Consider the following 18,157-nt stretch of genomic DNA (forward strand, 5'->3'; position numbering starts at 1 on the left):
TTATGCACTTATATAGCACTACTATATTCCACAGTGCTTTACAGACATTATCATCACGCTTTACCCGGAGGAAACCCACGCAAACACGGGGAGAACGTACAATCTCCATGCAGATGTTGTCCTTGGGACCCCAGCTCTGCAAGGCACCAGTGCTAACCACTGAGCCAACGTGCTCCTCATTATGATATTATGCCATAGGAAGAGAACAGGATGATTAATGCAGAGTGAAGCTCTATTATTAATAGCGAACAATCCACACTATAAGGCACATTAATAGGCAAACTGAATCCTAGAGTTTGTCCATTCCATGGTAGTAGCAACTCAGCAAATAAATTTCCATGTTAGGTTGAAAATGTAAGTATATTTTATGAAAGATTAGAAGTGAAATGTGACCCATATTACACCAGTAATATCCCCCATTAGTAGAGGATGTATTCAGATGGAGACAACACTCTTGGGCTATCTTCTCCTCATCTTTAGCTCTAGGGATCATATCCACATTTCAAGTAGCAACTGATAAATCACATCCAGCACAAGTATTTTTAACTGTCTACTGTTATGGCCACGATGACACCGCATTTAGCAGCAATCAACACATTGGGAGGGTTTATAGTGTACGCACAGTTCAATGTCGGACTGGGGTCTACCGTACGAATACATTCAAATATTACGTTCTCACACAGCAGCAAGATGCTACCAGATGCTTGAATATGGGGGTCCCTGCATCAACTTTGAGAAGGTAGGTCCTGGGGAAAAGAGGATACTGGCTAGCTTTCCTCTACACCTAGAAGACATCTCAGCTATCTGATCCTGTCTATAATAATAAACTGGGGAGTTTATTTAATTATCTATGAAGTTTGTTATATGAACATAGGCTGGATGAGGTGCTGTACATTGAATAGATGTATGTAGTGCAGCAAGTCTACTGTGTTATGTGCAAATTGTGCAAGCGGTGGAAGACTAGGAGCCCACCTTGCTCAGGGGCCCACCGGTGGATTCACCTGTACCTCTGTGGGCCAGTCCGAGCCTGGCTCACTTCGCTTCAGGACCACATACAGCATCCCCACTGGCTGCATTTCCTTTAGTCCAGACCTCATAGGAACAATATTGCCAATAGAGTTCCTTTTAACCGTTTTGCAAGTATGCTGTCTGATTGATGGTGGAAGGGGGCTTGATCACATGCAAAGATGTCCATGATACCCTGCCTCTGGAGCCATGCACAGTTAACAGGGAGAGAGTAGAAATGTCTCTCCTTCTGCAATCTGTCAGTACTGGGCACGCTATAGATCAAATTCAAGCATGTCTCGACTGAAATCTGTTCCTAGATCTCTTCTACATGTTCTCAATGTCAGTGCATACTGGTCAACTCACTTTCCTGAGGATAGGTCATTAATATGGGAAACTGGACAACCGTTTTAAGTTATACAGAAGACATGATTAGGCAGCAGGTCTCACAATGAAGCTCCACATCTCTTACAATCTGAGCATTACAATGGCTTCTCTTCTAAGTGAATTCTCTCGTGTCTAGCAAGATTTGATTTCGGAATAAAAGACTTCCCACATTCAAAACATGAAAATGGCTTCTCCCCTGTGTGAGTTCTCTTATGTTTAGCAAGATGTGATTTATTATTAAAGCACTTTCCACATTCAAGACATGAAAATGGCTTCTCCCCTGTGTGAGTTCTCTGAAGCCGATTAAAGCTTGATTGCTGATTAAAGCATTTCCCACACTCAGGACATGAATATGGCTTCTCCCCTGTATGAGTTCTCTGATGTGCAACTAGAATGAATTTATGATTAAAAGATTTTCCACATTCAAGACATGAAAATGGCTTCTCCCCTGTGTGAGTTCTCTGATGTGAAACAAGATGCGATTTCCGACTAAAGCACTTTCCACATTAAAAACATGAAAATGGCTTCTCCCCTGTGTGAGTTCTCTGATGCAGATTAAAACTTGATTGCTGATTAAAGCATTTCCCACACTCAGGACATGAATATGGCTTCTCCCCTGTATGAGTTGTCTGATGTGCAACAAGATTTGATTTCTGAATAAAGCACTTTCCACATTCAGTACATGAAAATGGCTTTTCCCCTGTGTGAGTTCTCTGATGTGCAACAAGATTTGATTTCTGAATAAAGCACTTTCCACATTCAAGACATGAAAATGGTTTCTCCCCTGTGTGAGTTCTCTGATGCTGAATAAAACATGATTGCTGATTAAAGCATTTCCCACATTCAGGACATGAATATGGCTTCTCCCCTGTGTGAGTTCTCTGATGTCTAACTAGAATGGATTTCATGCTAAAAGATTTTCCACATTCTGAGCATGAAAATGACCCGTTATCTCTGCAATTGCTCTCATGCAAAAAAAGATTAGATTTCTTTTTACGTTTCTCACTAGAAAAAATGTTCCCACATTTCTGCTTAGTTCTTGTTTTACCAATCAGTAATTGCTTAGATGAAGGTTTCTTGTGACCAGAGGTATCAGTGGATAGATCTCCGCTGTGAAGGACTGAGGGTCATCTTGTGTGGTATTGTTATCTTCTGCTTCATGATGGGAAGATAAATGGAGATGTCCATAGAAGTCGCTCATCCCGTCTTCCAAAAAAATTAAACAAAATTATATTATTTTCGCAGCTTTATTGAGACAATTGCAAGCCAGGAAATGTGATCACTACCATCTTCAATTACCTGTAGCATCCCCTGCATAAACACACTGATATAATCTTTTCCCTACAACATATCGTTGAATGTGTCATTTTAAAACCACTGGTTGACTTGTTTCAGGATTGAGGGATCTCCTATGACTGGCAATTCCATTTGGCCTTTTTGTCAGAAAAAGGTGAGGCTCATCTATTATCAGACCCAAGATTCCTTCAGGATCAAGATCTACCTCTTGTGATCTTGGCTGCCTGGCCCTCCTTGGAAACTTCCTTCTTATCTGGATCCCATCAGTCTAGAAATCCTTTGGTTTCCTCGGATCTGCAAAACTGCCTTCTCCCCCACCTTCCCCTGCTACCCTGCTGGGCTTCCTGCAACATCTCCTGTGATGCTGGCCTGTACTGAACGGAGACTGGTAAAAGTAATTTACACATTTACTTTTTCTTGCAGAGCCTCCCTCTTGTTTAAAAGGTTCACCTATTTTAAATTGCCTTTGATTGGTCTATATATAATTGCTACCTTGTCCTTATCATTGATGGTCTTGTGATATGGAAACCAGGTTTTTAAAATTACAAGTAATTTCATCTCAGCAGGTTTGGGTTGGTTTTATCAGTTTTTACCAGCTAATTTGCAAGTGTCCTCCTCCCCTTATTTCTCTTATCATCATTAGATGCCTTCACTTTTCCAGTTAATATTTCAACAGCTTTTTACCCTTCATCTTTAGGACCAGGCCCTAATCTGACCGAATGCTTATGTCCTGTACTACTGACCTCCCCTGCAAGGTGGGAACCTGTCTGAGAGGGCATATGGACAACCGGAGCACTCTGACTCGAGAAGGACCCCATGGGTCCACATACTACAGGTTCTTTGGCCTATCGTATCATGTGACCTTTATACTGAATCGGCATTTACCCTCCAATAATTTTTGTTTGTTATTGAATCTATTCACATTGTGTCACATTTTACCGGTGCCAATGAAGATCAAGGGATAGTATGGCTATAAATTAATTATTAATATTAATTGTATCATTAATGATGATGAAGAGGAGGTTTCTCTGAACTTCCTATTATTGTCATATTAATAAAGGCATTTACAATCAAAAAAGATTGATGAAAGGCTCTTACCTTTCACAGACACTGAGATGGGTTTTTCAAGTCCACTCGTAGTTTCACGAGAACTTTCCTGCAAGATGAAAGACATGAGAAAAATATACCCCGCTGCTTATTTCCAGGCTCAAATGAAACACTTTTACAAGAAATTAATTCAGCTACTTTCACACCAGTGGTTTTGCTGGATCCGTCATGAACACCATTGAAAGTCAAAGGTCTATTGTGTCCAAGAAAACGGATCCGTCCCCATTGACTTCTTGTGTTTCTTTCTTATTCTCTTCTCTCCCCCTTTTAAGCCCTTTAACATTAAATAATGTCAGAATGACACTGATATGTATAGCTCTGGGTATTTGGGCAGGCATCTGCCTCCAATACGGGACAACTATTGGAATGTTTTTAATTTTTAAAAAGCATAACACATGCGACGGCACAGTGTCTTTTTAACCCTTTCACACATTTGGAAGCATTATTGACAGTGTTAAGAAGCAGCCTGTTTAAAAAGAAACTGTGCCGTCGCATGTGTTATGCTTTTTAAAATTAAAAACATTCCTATAGTTATCCCGTACTGGAGGCAGATGCCTCCCTTTTTTTGGAGCAGCAGTGCAATGAGAAACCTCACAAAAAAGGCAGGCAATGTGCAGCCATTTAGGGGTAGTAGTAATGGCACCAGGCAGAGCAGCAACTGCAGTACAGTATGGAACACCACGAACAGGCAGGCAGTCGCATCACTGGCTGATCATAAATAGCCAGAAATGGCAGATCTATTCATTGTCATCTGTTGGTCAGTCTTGGTGTAGTTGCTGTGACACGCCTGCTGTTTTGCATGTTTGTGCACTGCATCCTTTCTCTTGGCTCCATCCCAGTCTGGTGTGTGTGGGGTTAAGGTGTGGAGCTAGGTGTTTTTTGGGTGTGGCCTCATGGCTCTACTTATTATGGAGCTGTGCGCCTGAGGTCAGTGGTATTCCTGCCTTGGTTTGTGAAGGAGCTTTGCTCCTCTCTGGATGTTCCATCTGTCCAGTGTGAGGGTCAACTAGTTAGACATCAATGTCTCTCCTATTTCTCCTGTTGTCCTCTACCTCTCCTTATATGTCTCACTATATGGTCTGGATTGATTTGGGGTTTTGTTTTATAACTAGTTGCTGTAACATGTCTGGTCTGTTTGTGGTTGTTGTCCAGTATGTTTGCTAGACATTTCCCCTGTCTGTGCCTTCGGTGAGAGGGCTCCGGGGTTCCCCGGAGGGGGAACCATAAGTCAGCTAGCAGCTCTGCCTTGAGCGACCATGCATCCGGTATATGCATGGGGATCCAGGTAGTTTTGGTATCGGTGTTCCATCCTTTGCTGCGGCAGGTAAGTGCTTGTTGTCCGGTGTGTAACACTGAGTTCTTACCTGCCGTTCAGTTGCTGCTCACTGTCTTCTCCTCTCCTTGCTGCTAGGCCTGTGGAGACTCCTGTTCGTCCGTTACGTGGAGGAACAGGCCGTCTCTAGGTCCTGACCTTACCACCAGGCATCATCAGGGCGCGTTAGGGCCCGAGGTTCCGGTGTATGAGCCCTCCTATCATCTGGTTTCGCTCATACGTTTAGGAGGTCAGGCATAGAATTAGAGTTGCATTAGGAGGTTATCTGCTCCCTTATCCGGGCTTCCATGCCTAGTTGCTATCCTGCCTACCTACATTATATGGTGTGGAGTTTTCCCCTACTCCACACCATGACAGTAGGACTATTTTGCCTGCTTGGGTGGGAAAATGCCACCTGCCATGAGGAAAACCCTCCCTGAGATGACACAAGAGGCTGGAAAACATAGTACTGTGATAGCAAACTTGGCCATTTCCAGCCACTGTTCCAATCTGCATTCCCAGAAGTCCATAGGGTCAGGGAACAGGGTGTGTGCCAGAGAAAGGGCATAGGCCAGGTACAACTGAACCTACCTGTTCAGACAGTGCATGTCCATTTACTGCATCAGGTTTGGGGCAGCAGCTTCTGCTACTTGTTGTAGCAGAGAGAGCGGGAGAGTGGTGAATTTTGGTGAAGGAATGGAACTGCACTGCAATTACCACAACTAAGTGGTACAGCAGCAACTGCACTGCCAGCAAACTTGGCCACGTGGGAGTTCACTTTGCACACAAGCTAATTGCTGGTTGCGAATAGATTTCCCATGGCCGCACATTCTGTTATCGATGTCTCTTGATGGAACAGAAGACAAGGAGGAGTAGGAGCAGGAGAAGAAGAAGCTGATGATGATGATGATGATGATAAGGTCACTGTACTGCTTGGGGATGTGGCCTGGCTGTCACAAAGAAGACTGAGCGAAAGAGGACAGACTTTATCGAATGCTGGGCAGTTCAATTTTCCCACTGGATTCGGTGATGCTGTCTCATGTGCTGCAATACAGCTCTGTTGCCAATGCTTGTGTTTGAATGTCAATTACATATTTCAATCCTGCAGATCAGTTTTGTCTGTTGGCATTGTGGAGAAAAACAGCCAAACATGAGTTGCTCGCACAGAGCTAGCGGCAGCCAAACTTGTTTTCAGTGGCATCACCAGTTCTCGAGCTCTACAAAATAGAAGTAGATCTGGCTCTGGCCATACATTGCCTCCACTCTTTATTGCAGCCACGCCATCACCCTTCTCCTCTGATGCCGCCTCCTCCTCAGCACACAGATCCCGCTCCCATGTCCTGTCCAACACAAAATCATCATCATCATAGTCCTAACCCTTCCCGTCACGTTTATCAGAAAGTGATATGTCATCGTGGGATCCTTACCCCCCCCCCCCCCCCCAACCCGATTCCCTGTTCTGGAATTGCCCATTTGACCAAAGTCACACTGTCACCACAGCTACTATTGCTGTTACCGTCACTACTACTGCTACCACCACCACCACCAAAACAGCTATGCATTGGATCCTCTGCCTCTGCCTGAACCTCCTCCTTATGGCAGTCCTAACTCTGACACTTCTCACACAAGTCATTAACAGGAAGACTATTTGGATTATCTTCCACAGCACATGGGGTTTTGTTGCCTCTTCTTAGGAAACAAGAAGGTCCTTCATTAGAAGAGCGCAATTAAGAGACAGAGATTATGAAAATGAAAAGCTTCTCTGACGCCGCAAGGAGGAGAGCAGGAGGAATGCTGTGAACGCAATATGACCTGACACTGACATCAGGACACAGTGCAGCGCCAGTGCCCGGATACAGTGCTGAACTAAGAGCGGTGGTACCTCCTCAGGGCTTTCATATGCATTAGTTAAGCTTGATTTCTTGAAGAAAAACAAAAACATACACAATGCAATACATACATTACACATATAGATTACACCCTGCACTACACACATCACAATCTGCACCATACACATCACAATCTGCACCATACACATCACAATCTGCACCACACACATCACAAGCTGCACTACACACATCACAATCTGCACCATACACATCACAAGCTGCACCATACACATCACAAGCTGCACCACACACATCACAAGCTGCACTACACACATCACAATCTGCACCATACACATCACAAGCTGCACCATACACATCACAAGCTGCACCATACACATCACAAGCTGCACCACATACCTCACACGCTGCACCATACACATCACAAGCTGCACTACATACATCACACGCTGCACCACACACATCACAAGCTGCACCACACACATCACAAGCTGCACCACACACATCACAAGCTGCACCACACACATCACAAGCTGCACCACACACATCACATGCTGCACCACACACATCACAAGCTGCACCACACACATCACAAGCTGCACCACACACATCACAAGCTGCACCACATACCTCACACGCTGCACCATACACATCACAAGCTGCACCACACACATCACATGCTGCACCATACACATCACAAGCTGCACCACACACATCACATGCTGCACCACACACATCACAGGCTGCACCACACACATCACAAGCTGCACCACACACATCACAAGCTGCACTACATACATAACATGCTGCACCACACACATCACAAGCTGCACTACATACATCACACGCTGCACCATACACATCGCAAGCATGTATGTGGTGCAGTATGTAGTGAATGCAGACAGGCTATTATAGCCAAGTGATAAAGTACAGGGAAGATCTGCCATATTGGACTGGACTTTATCACTTGGCTGCTGTTAGACCAGTAATGGTTCCCTGCATAAATACCCACCTCTTAGGCCCCATTCACACCAGCGCTATTAATTTCTGTTGTTCTTCTCATCTAATGGAGCAGAATAACGAAAATAACGGAAGTGCTGGATCGGGCACGTGAGGGCACTTTCACACTAGCGTTTTTGTTTTCCGGTGTTGAGTTCCATCACAGGAGCTGAATACCCAAAAAAACTGATCAGTTTTATCCTAATGCCTTCTGAATGGAGAGAATTCCGTTCAGGATGCATCAGTTCAGTCCCTCTTGCGTTTTTGCTGCAGTTTTCTCTCCGGCAAAAATAAAGAACACTTGCCGTAATGCCGGATCCGGCATTAATTTACATTTAAGTGCATTAGTGTCGAATCCGTCATTCAGTGTTCCGGCAAAACGGATCCGGCTTTCCGGATGCGCAGACCTATAAAAATGCAAAAAAATATATCTACCACTTCCGGTTCCGGCGCCGACATGACTGGTCGCGTGTGAGAGAAGCTCTGTCCCTGCAGCACAGCGATTACATCCTCCCAGTCAAACCAACTGCCTATTACTCACCGGCAGCTGGGACAATCTACTTCCATGTATACCGGGCGGTCTATGGACCGTTTATCTAATCTTCATGGGGAGTAAATCGAAGAAAAATCTGGCCAAACCAGAAAAGGCGCCAGCTGAATCTAAAATGGCGACTACCTACGGCTCCTACCTTGCCGATCGATCCACCTCAGCAGACTTCAGTTCCCGCAAAGGAAGAAGATCTCCCCTCAGTGGACTACAAACAGTTAGCACTGGAGGTAGCAGCTCGGATATTGCCTGACCTACAAGAAGCGCTCTCTTCTACGGTGTCACAATCTTTTGCGGCATTACAAGCAGAGGTCACGCAGCATGGGACCCGCCTGGGAGAGCTAGAGTCCAGAGTGTCAGACATAGAATCTGATAATGAAATGCTCAGAAACCAACTAACCCAGGTGGTGACTGAGAATGCAAAGTTATGGAGCAAGTTAGATGATCTGGAAAATCGCTCCAAAAGGAGCAACCTCCGTCTAGTGGGTCTGACTGAAAACATACCGGCCCGGGAGCTCATCGCCATCTGTGAGTTCGAACTGCCTGAGGTGCTGGGTATAGGGGTCAAGTGCAAGGTGGAAAGAGCCCATCGGGTGGGCCTGGGAATACAACCAGACGACACCGCTAGACCCCGAAGGGCACGCCCGAATCAAGTACGAGGAAACAGACCTCGCCAAGTAATAGTGAAATATCTGGACTATGCCGACAAGACCGCCATACTACGGGCCTATAAACAACAAGGCGGTAGTGTGCAGTTACGAGGGCAACGTGTGCTTATTTTTGGGGACTTTTCCGCAGATGTCACCAGGCGCCGAAGAGCCTTTGCTCCTCTCTGCTCTGCTTTATTTAAAGCCCAGATCCGCTTCTCTTTATTGTATCCGGCACTTCTAAGGGTGCAACAGCCAGATGGAACTGTGGAAACCTTTGATTCGTCGATAGAAGCAAGTCGTCGTTTAAAGATTGCCTCGGTGGAACGAACCCCATTACCAGCGATCACCTACCGAAGCAGCTCAGACAGCGCATCGGAACTACCTGAGACTGTGGCACCGAGAGTCTCGAATGGTGCCTCGGGTCCATCTGCATGGGAATGGCGCGCCCCAGCAGCTATCCCAAAAGAAGCTGGATGAGGGACATATCGCTATCACTAGGAAAAGATGAGTAGCAATAGTTCATATGCACATGCTAGTGTCCTGAGCAGTTGTTTTGTTCAAGCTCAATATGCCTCCTGCATCGGACGTTCCGATAGAACTCAAATTACCATTGCTAATGGCGATTATTGTTGTTTTTCGATTGTTAACATTAACGTGGCTGCATGGTTATCTATGTAATGAGTCCCTGTGCGAAAGAGGAGGAGGGATGCGATTTATTGTCATTTTATAATGATTTGTGCACGCGTGACCAGAGTGTTGGGAAGAAGTGAAGCCTTCAACACTATGTGTAGGGGTGAAAGCCCTTTGTTTAGGTCTATGATTAGACTATTAAGTTTTAGAATATGTTGGATTAGGCAGGTTAGAGGGGGGGGGCGGAGGGTGGGATGGGTTTTGGGGCACGGGTTATCTCTCTCAGCATTGCTTCTCAAGGTTCCATCTTGGAATTACCCTCATGGCTAACACTTTAAAGATAATAACCTGGAACGTAAAGGGTCTCCGATCTCCTCACAAACGTATTATGGTCTTAAAGCACTTGAAACGCCTGAAAGCAGATATCGCCTTACTCCAAGAGACCCACTTAGATCAGGAAGATTTATTTAGGATGAAGCGACTGTGGGTAGGAGAGGTGATTGGGTCCCCAGCAGTAGGGAATAAGGCTGGCGTACTCACGCTTTTAAAGAAAGGGCTTCCATACAATGTGGCGCAACATTTTCATGACTCGCAGGGTAGAATTGCTCATATCCATCTCACCTCGCACTTAGGAGATTTAAGCCTATATATCGTATATGGCCCGAATGACCGTGATGCTGGGTTTTTCAACTCCTTGGGTGCCCGTATTACGGGTGATCCTATAGAGCTGAAGATTTTGGGGGGTGACCTAAATGCAATGGTAAACCCAGAGGAGGACAGAGGGAGAAGTCGACCTAGGGGCACGAGTCTAGATGCACGAGATCCTAGACTGTCTTCATTACTCCAAGATGCTCAATTGACTGACACATGGAGGGTCTTTAACCCTGAAGGCAGGGAATTCACACACTTCTCGAACGCGCATTATTCCTGGTCCCGTCTGGACTACCTACTGGTGAGCAGGAACGGTCTCTCTCTTGTATCTGATCCTCAGATAGAGGAGATGATTATTTCTGATCACTCTCCAGTCTCAATCCTGCTTAGAGACCGTATCCTGAGGGGCACTGACTATATCTGGAGGTTTCCCTCTAATCTGTATACAGATGAAGACTTTAAGGACCGGTTACGGGGATGGTGGCTGGAATATTTCCAAGATAATAGGGACTCTGTAGGACCTCAGAGTTTCTGGGACGCGGGAAAAGCGGTTTTACGTGGTAGGATTATGGCGTTTGTGGGTAACAAAAAGAAAAACATCAAAGCCAAAATAACAGACTTAAGTGACAGATTGAAGATAGCTTACACTAACTTTTTAAATAATCCACTCCCCAGCTTAAAGAAAATTTGGCAGTCGATGAAAGAAGAAAATGAACAATGGCTACACAGATGGGAAATGATCTCTCAATCCAAATGGGAAGCCCGTCTGTATAGGCATGGTAATAAGTCGGGGAAATTACTGGCGGGGCTAGCGAAAGGACAACGATCTACTACGGTCATCCCTCCCCTTAAGAATAGTCTGGGACACTTACAGACACACCCCAAGGAAATAAATGCAGTCATGAGAACCTTCTATGAAGACCTGTACAAGGCCCCAAGCGCCCCTCTTTTAGATAACAGTCAGTGGCTAGGGAAAGTATCTTTGCCTAAAATCAGTGAGGAAGAGAAAAGTATTCTCAATGCCCCCATTTCCAAAGGAGAAATCGAGTTTACTATCAAAAACCTATCCTTGGGGAAAGCTCCAGGCCCCGACGGGTTCACAGGCGAGTTTTTTCACCTCCTGTCCCCAGAGATCTCACCTCTATTGGAACAAGTATATACGAGTTACATGCGGGGGGAGGGAATTCCGAATCAAACGAATACGGCCCATATAAAAGTCTTACCAAAGCCAGGGAAGGACCCAGCCTATCCATCATCGTACCGCCCAATTTCCCTAATTAATGTGGACTTGAAGATAGTATCCAAAATTCTAGCGGACAGATTAGCAAAAATATTACCAAGATTAATTTCTCCAGCGCAGGTGGGTTTTGTGCAAGGTAGGGCTGCGGTCACTAATGTCCGTAAGGTACTCACGGTCTTAGACTAAATCTAGCTCCGACCTGATGTCCATCCATCCCCAGAATTAGTTACAGTAGATGCTGAAAAAGCTTTTAACAACGTACACTGGGGGTGGATGGAGCAGGTACTGGAGGTGATGGGATTCGACTGAGCCTTTCGTCAATACATAAGGGCATTATACTCAGACCCGTGGGCCAGGATCCATACCCCAGGGTTTTTGTCGCAGCCTTTTAGGTTGGGCAAGGGTACTAGACAGGGATGTCCTCTGTCCCCCTTTCTATTCAACCTGGCCTTAGAACCCCTGTCCAGGAAGTTAGCTGGAGATAGCAAGATTGAGGGGATTAGAATAGGGAATAGGGAACTTAAACAAGTTCTATTCGCTGATGACTTATTAGTTTTTTTTTGGAAAATCCATACAGAGATTTACCCCATTTGTATCAATTGCTATCTGAATTTGGTGCTATGTCAGGATATCGAGTTAACGCAACTAAGTCTGAGATCCTATTTCTAGGCCCCACTATTCCAAATACTGTTGAGAGGCCACTGGGAGTCCCCCTTCAAATAGCGACTAAGTCAATTAGATATCTAGGTATTCAGGTAGGAAGGTACCCGTGGTCGCTTTATTCTTTAAATTATCCACCCATTATCCAAAAGATCAAAGGAGACTTACAGAGGTGGATGAAATCCCCACTGTCCTTGGGGGGTAGGATACAATTAATAAAAAATTATGTGCACTCCAAAGCTCCTATATCTGATGCAAACAATCCCCATTCTGATCAAACACAAGGATATATTGGATCTAGAATCTGCATTCAGGGCTTTCATTTGGAGGGGGCGCAAACCCTGCATAGCTTTTCACTGTTAGAGTCTCAACTAGCTAGACCGTGGTCTTTGGGGGCACTCCTCCACACGAAGTTCTTCACTCTACCCCTTGTGGCCAAACGAAGCACTCTGTAGACAGACACTATAGCGGCCTGGAAAGGGGTGCGCAAAATATTCAAGCTCCCATTCATGATTTCAAAATTTATGCCAATCTGGGGACACCCGGAGTTCCCTGCAGGCATTCAAGCAAAACATTTTGAACCATGGAAGCGAGATGGTTTAACCACCTCCGGACCGCCTAACGCAGGATCGCGTTCCGGAGGTGGCAGCGCTGCGCACAGTCACGCATATACGCGTCATCTCGCGAGACGCGAGATTTCGCTCAAAGCCGGCCCGCGCATGCGCATCGCGGGCCGGCAAAAGTTAAAGAACAAGTTCGTCACAACCCTGCCAGCAACGATCATTGGCTGGCAGGCTGGCGATTTTCAAAAAATCCAATCACAAGCCATATAACAGATCATATTAGTAAATATGATCTGTTATATGGCTTGTCTGCTCCTGTGCTGGTCCTTTTCGTCGGTTGGATCCAGCAGAGGAGCAGGCTTCACAGTGAGTAGCACCAACACTACACTTTAGCCCCAGATCACCCACCTGCACCCCAATTAACCCTTTGATCACCCCTTTGATCGCCCCTGTCAATCACTAGTGAAAGACAAAAAGTGATCAGTGTAAACTGTCACTTTTTTTTTTTCACTAGTATTGGCTGTTAGGTTTTAGGGATAGTTTAGGCCCCTTGGTTAGGTAGTTAGCGTCAGTTAGCGCCCAGCCCACCGCACCGCAGTCACTTATTCGCTGTTTAGCGTATCGCTAATCAGCATTTGTACTTTTATAGTATCTGTAAGTGATCAAAACTGATCACGGTCAGATCTATAATTGTATTAGTGTCACCTTAGCTCGCCCTCCACCCAAAACGCAGTGTTTGCCCGATCAGGCCTGATCGGTCGCCCACACGTGCGTTCACCCACGCCCGCCCCACCGCAGTGACAAAAAATTATTTTTTTTTGATCACTGCACATTCACTTTACACGCACTGCGGCGATAAAAAAATCAGTTTTGATATTTTTTATCAACCGCAGCGGCCTCCGGTACTTTGCTAGCCTCCCCTTTGTAAGACAGGCTTGCTTTTTTTCTTGGGTAGTCTCAGGGAATACCCCTAAATTTAGTAGTCCAAAATGTCAAACAGGGGGTATTCTTCTGAAGAGGCCTACAGGATTCTGACCCAGTCGGATGAGGAATGGGAACCCTCATCTGACGAATCTAGCAGGTCAGAATATGAACCTGTGGAAAGCAGTGGCTCTCTGACCCAAAGTTCGGACGAGGAGGTGGAGGTCCCTGATAGCACCAGGCGTACCAGGCCCCGTGTCGCTAGACCACAGGTTGCGCAGGATCCGCTTCAAGAGCAGCAGAGTGGGGCTGTCGCTGCCGGATCTTGTGGTGAGGCATACACCAGCAGCGCAGCCCTTCCTGGACCTAGTACCAGCACTGCCGTACAACCTGGTGAAGTAGCGAGCACCAGAAGGGCAGTTGAAGCTGGTACGGTGGCACGTGCAATAGTTACCCCGTCGCAGCCACCGCACAGACAGGCCCGTAGAGCCCCTAGAGTCCCTGAGGTGCTGGCAAATCCTGATTGGCAGTCACCAACTTCAGCCGCACCAGTAGTTCCCCCTTTCACCGCCCAGTCTGGAGTTCGGGTTGAGACGGCTCAAATCGGTTCGGCCCTGGGATTTTTTGAGCTGTTCTTGACTGCGGAGCTCTTGGACTTAGTCGTGGCAGAGACAAACCGGTATGCCACACAATTTATAACCGCAAACCCGGGAAGCTATTATGCCCAGCCTTTCCGGTGGAAACCAGTCCAAGTTTCCGAACTTAAAATTTTTCTGGGCCTTCTCCTCAACATGGGCCTGACAAAAAAGCATGAATTGCGGTCATATTGGTCCACGCACCCGATTCATCACATGCCCATGTTCTCTGCTGCTATGTCCAGGACACGATTTGAGACCATCCTGCGTTTTCTGCATTTTAGCGACAACACCACCTCCCGTCCCAGAGGCCACCCTGCTTTTGACCGGCTCCACAAAATTCGGCCCCTCATAGACCATTTCAACCAGAAATTTGCAGATTTGTATACCCCTGAGCAAAACATCTGCGTAGACGAGTCCCTAATACATTTTACCGGGCGCCTTGGCTTCAAACAATACATCCCAAGCAAGCGTGCCCAGTATGGGGTCAAATTGTATAAGCTCTGTGAAAGGGCCACAGGCTATACCCACAAATTTCGGATCTATGAGGGAAAAGATCAGACCCTGGAGCCGGTCGGTTGCCCTGACTACCTGGGGAGCAGTGGGAAGACAGTCTGGGACTTGGTGTCACCCTTATTCGGCAAGGGGTACCATCTTTATGTGGACAATTTCTACACAAGTGTGGCCCTCTTTAGGCATTTGTTTCTAGAACGGATTTGCACCTGTGGCGCCCGCGCGAACTAGTCGCGTGGGCTTCCCCCAACGGCTTGTAACCACCCGTCTTGCAAGGGGGGAGAGGGCTGCCTTGTGTAACGAAGAACTGCTCGCGGTGAAATGGAGAGACAAGCGTGACGTTTACATGCTCTCCTCCATTCACGCAGACACGACAATCCAAATTGAGCGAGCAACCCGTGTCATTGAAAAGCCCCTCTGTGGTCCATGACTATAATGCGCTCATGGGAGGGGTGGACTTCAATGACCAGATGTTGTCTCCGTATTTAGTTTCCCGCAGAACCAGACGCTGGTATAAGAAGGTGTCTGTATATTTAATTCAATTGGCGCTGTATAATAGTTTTGTTCTCTACAGTAAGGCTGGGAGAACACGATCCTTCCTCAAATTCCAGGAAGAGATCATCGAGAACCTCCTGTATCCAGAAGGTTCCGTGGCCCCATCCACCAGTGTAGTTAGCCGTCTACACGAGCGACATTTCCCCAGTGTCGTTCCTGGTACCTCAACCCAACCGTCACCCCGAAAAAGATGTTGTGTCTGTAGCAGGAGTGGAATAAGGCGTGACACCCGCTATTTCTGTCCTGACTGTCCTGACCACCCTGCCCTATGCTTAGGAGAGTGTTTCCGGAAGTACCACACACAGGTACACCTAGCATAGGGATTGCATCTCACAGGACAGGCACACAGGGCTATTAGGGCCCTTTTACTCACAGCTGCTGCAAACCTCTCCTTTCACCTGGGATAAAGTGCATAACGTACTTCGCCACATCTTTGGGCGATTTGCGCTTTGCACATTGTCCCATGGGGAAGGAGAGGTTTGTTCTATAAAGCTAAAAAAAACTAAACAAAAAAAAAATTACCGATAAGTAAAAAAGTTAAACGTTCAGTTAAAAAAGTTAAAAAAAAGTTTCTATGTTCTGTTCAACAGTTAATAAATTTATTGCGTTGCGGCCTGGTTTTTTCTTTTTTCTTTTGTTTTTTTTACCTTCCAGGTGGACCAACCGATCGACTAGCTGCAGCACTGATGTGCATTCGGACAGAAGCATTGCGCTGCTGTCAGATTACACGCAAGTCGGTGTATGCGGCGCTGCAAGACGAGATTTCTCCTCTGCAGTAAAAGATACGTTTGCCGAGGCATATGAGCTGAGGAGGTGGCGGTGTTCATATACTTTGGCAAACACTTTGTATATATTAAAAAAAAAATCCCGGCAATGATTTATTCATCCACATCGATTGATGTGAATGGAGAAATCGAGTTTGCCAGGGCATACGAGCTAAGTGGGTATGGATGTTGGGCGGAGCTCCTATGTCCTGGCAGACGCCTTTCCCCTCCTTTTTCTTTTTTTGGCAGAGTTTTTTTTCATCCACATTGATCGATGCGAATGAAGAAATCTGTGCCGTTCATTTTTTTCTTTCAGCCCAGAGGCTGAACGGAAAAAAAAAATCTCATTACCTGTATGCTCAATATAAGGAGAATAGCAGAAACTCCTAATGCTGGGCATACATGTAATGATTGCGGAGACCCTCAAATGCCAGGGCAGTACAAACACCCCACAAATAACACCATTTTGGAAAGAAGACACCCCAAGGTATTCGCTGAGGGGCATATTGAGTCCATGAAAGATTGAAATTTTTGTCCCAAGTTAGCGGAAAGGGAGACTTTGTGAGAAAAAAATCAATTTCCGCTAACTTGTGCCAAAAATTTTTTTTTTCTATGAACTCGCCATGCCCCTCATTGAATACCTTGGGGTGTCTTCTTTCCAAAATGGGGTCACATGTGGGGTATTTATACTGCCCTGGCATTTTAGGGGCCCCAAAGCGTGAGAAGAAGTCTGGTATCCAAATGTCTAAAAATGCCCTCCTAAAAGGAATTTGGGCACCTTTGCCCACCTAGGCTGCAAAAAAGTGTCACACATGTGGTATCTCCGTATTCAGGAGAAGTTGGGGAATGTGTTTTGGGGTGTCATTTTACATATACCCATGCTGGTGAGATAAATATCTGGTCAAATGCCAACTTTGTATAAAAAAAATGGGAAAAGTTGTCTTTTGCCAAGATATTTCTCTCACCCAGCATGGGTATATGTAAAATGACACCACAAAACACATTCCCCAACTTCTCCTGAATACGGCAATACCACATGTGTGACACTTTTTTGCAGCCTAGGTGGGCAAAGGGGCCCACATTCCAAAGAGCACCTTTCGGATTTCACAGGTCATTTACCTACTTACCACACATTAGGGCCCCTGGAAAATGCCAGGGCAGTATAACTACCCCACAAGTGACCCCATTTTGGAAAGAAGACACCCCAAGGTATTCCGTGAGGGGCATGGCAAGTTCCTAGAATTTTTTATTTTTTCCAAGTTAGTGGAAAATGATGATTTTTTTTTTTTTTTCATACAAAGTCTCATATCCCACTAACTTGTGACAAAAAATAAAAACTTCCATGAACTCACTATGCCCATCAGCAAATACCTTGGGGTCTCTTCTTTCCAAAATGGGGTCACTTGTGGGGTAGTTATACTGCCCTGGCATTCTAGGGGCCCAAATGTGTGGTAAGGAGTTTGAAATCAAATTCTGTAAAAAATGACAAGTGAAATCCGAAAGGTGCTCTTTGGAATGTGGGCCCCTTTGCCCACCTAGGCTGCAAAAAAGTGTCACACATCTGGTATCTCTGTATTCAGGAGAAGTTGAGGAATGTGTTAGTGGAATATGAGACTTTGTAAGAAAAAAAAAAAATCATCATTTTCCGCTAACTTGTGACAAAAAATAAAAAGTTCTATGAACTCACTATGCCCATCAGCGAATACCTTAGGGTGTCTACTTTCTGAAATGGGGTCATTTGTGGGGTGTTTCTACTGTCTGGCCATTGTAGAACCTCAGGAAACATGACAGGTGCTCAGAAAGTCAGAGCTGCTTCAAAAAGCGGAAATTCACATTTTTGTATCATAGTTTGTAAACGCTATAATTTTTACCCAA

The 18,157-nt window shown here is 45.7% G+C and overlaps 1 pseudogene; it reads right to left on the bottom strand.

Moving 5' to 3' along the window:
* Positions 1–342: 342 nt before the first annotated feature.
* LOC120999379 overlaps positions 343–18,157 on the bottom strand; it is a 30,728-nt pseudogene continuing 12,913 nt past the window's right edge.

The sequence above is a fragment of the Bufo bufo genome, chromosome 4 (assembly GCF_905171765.1).
Source record: "Bufo bufo chromosome 4, aBufBuf1.1, whole genome shotgun sequence".
Taxonomy (NCBI): Eukaryota; Metazoa; Chordata; class Amphibia; order Anura; family Bufonidae; genus Bufo; species Bufo bufo.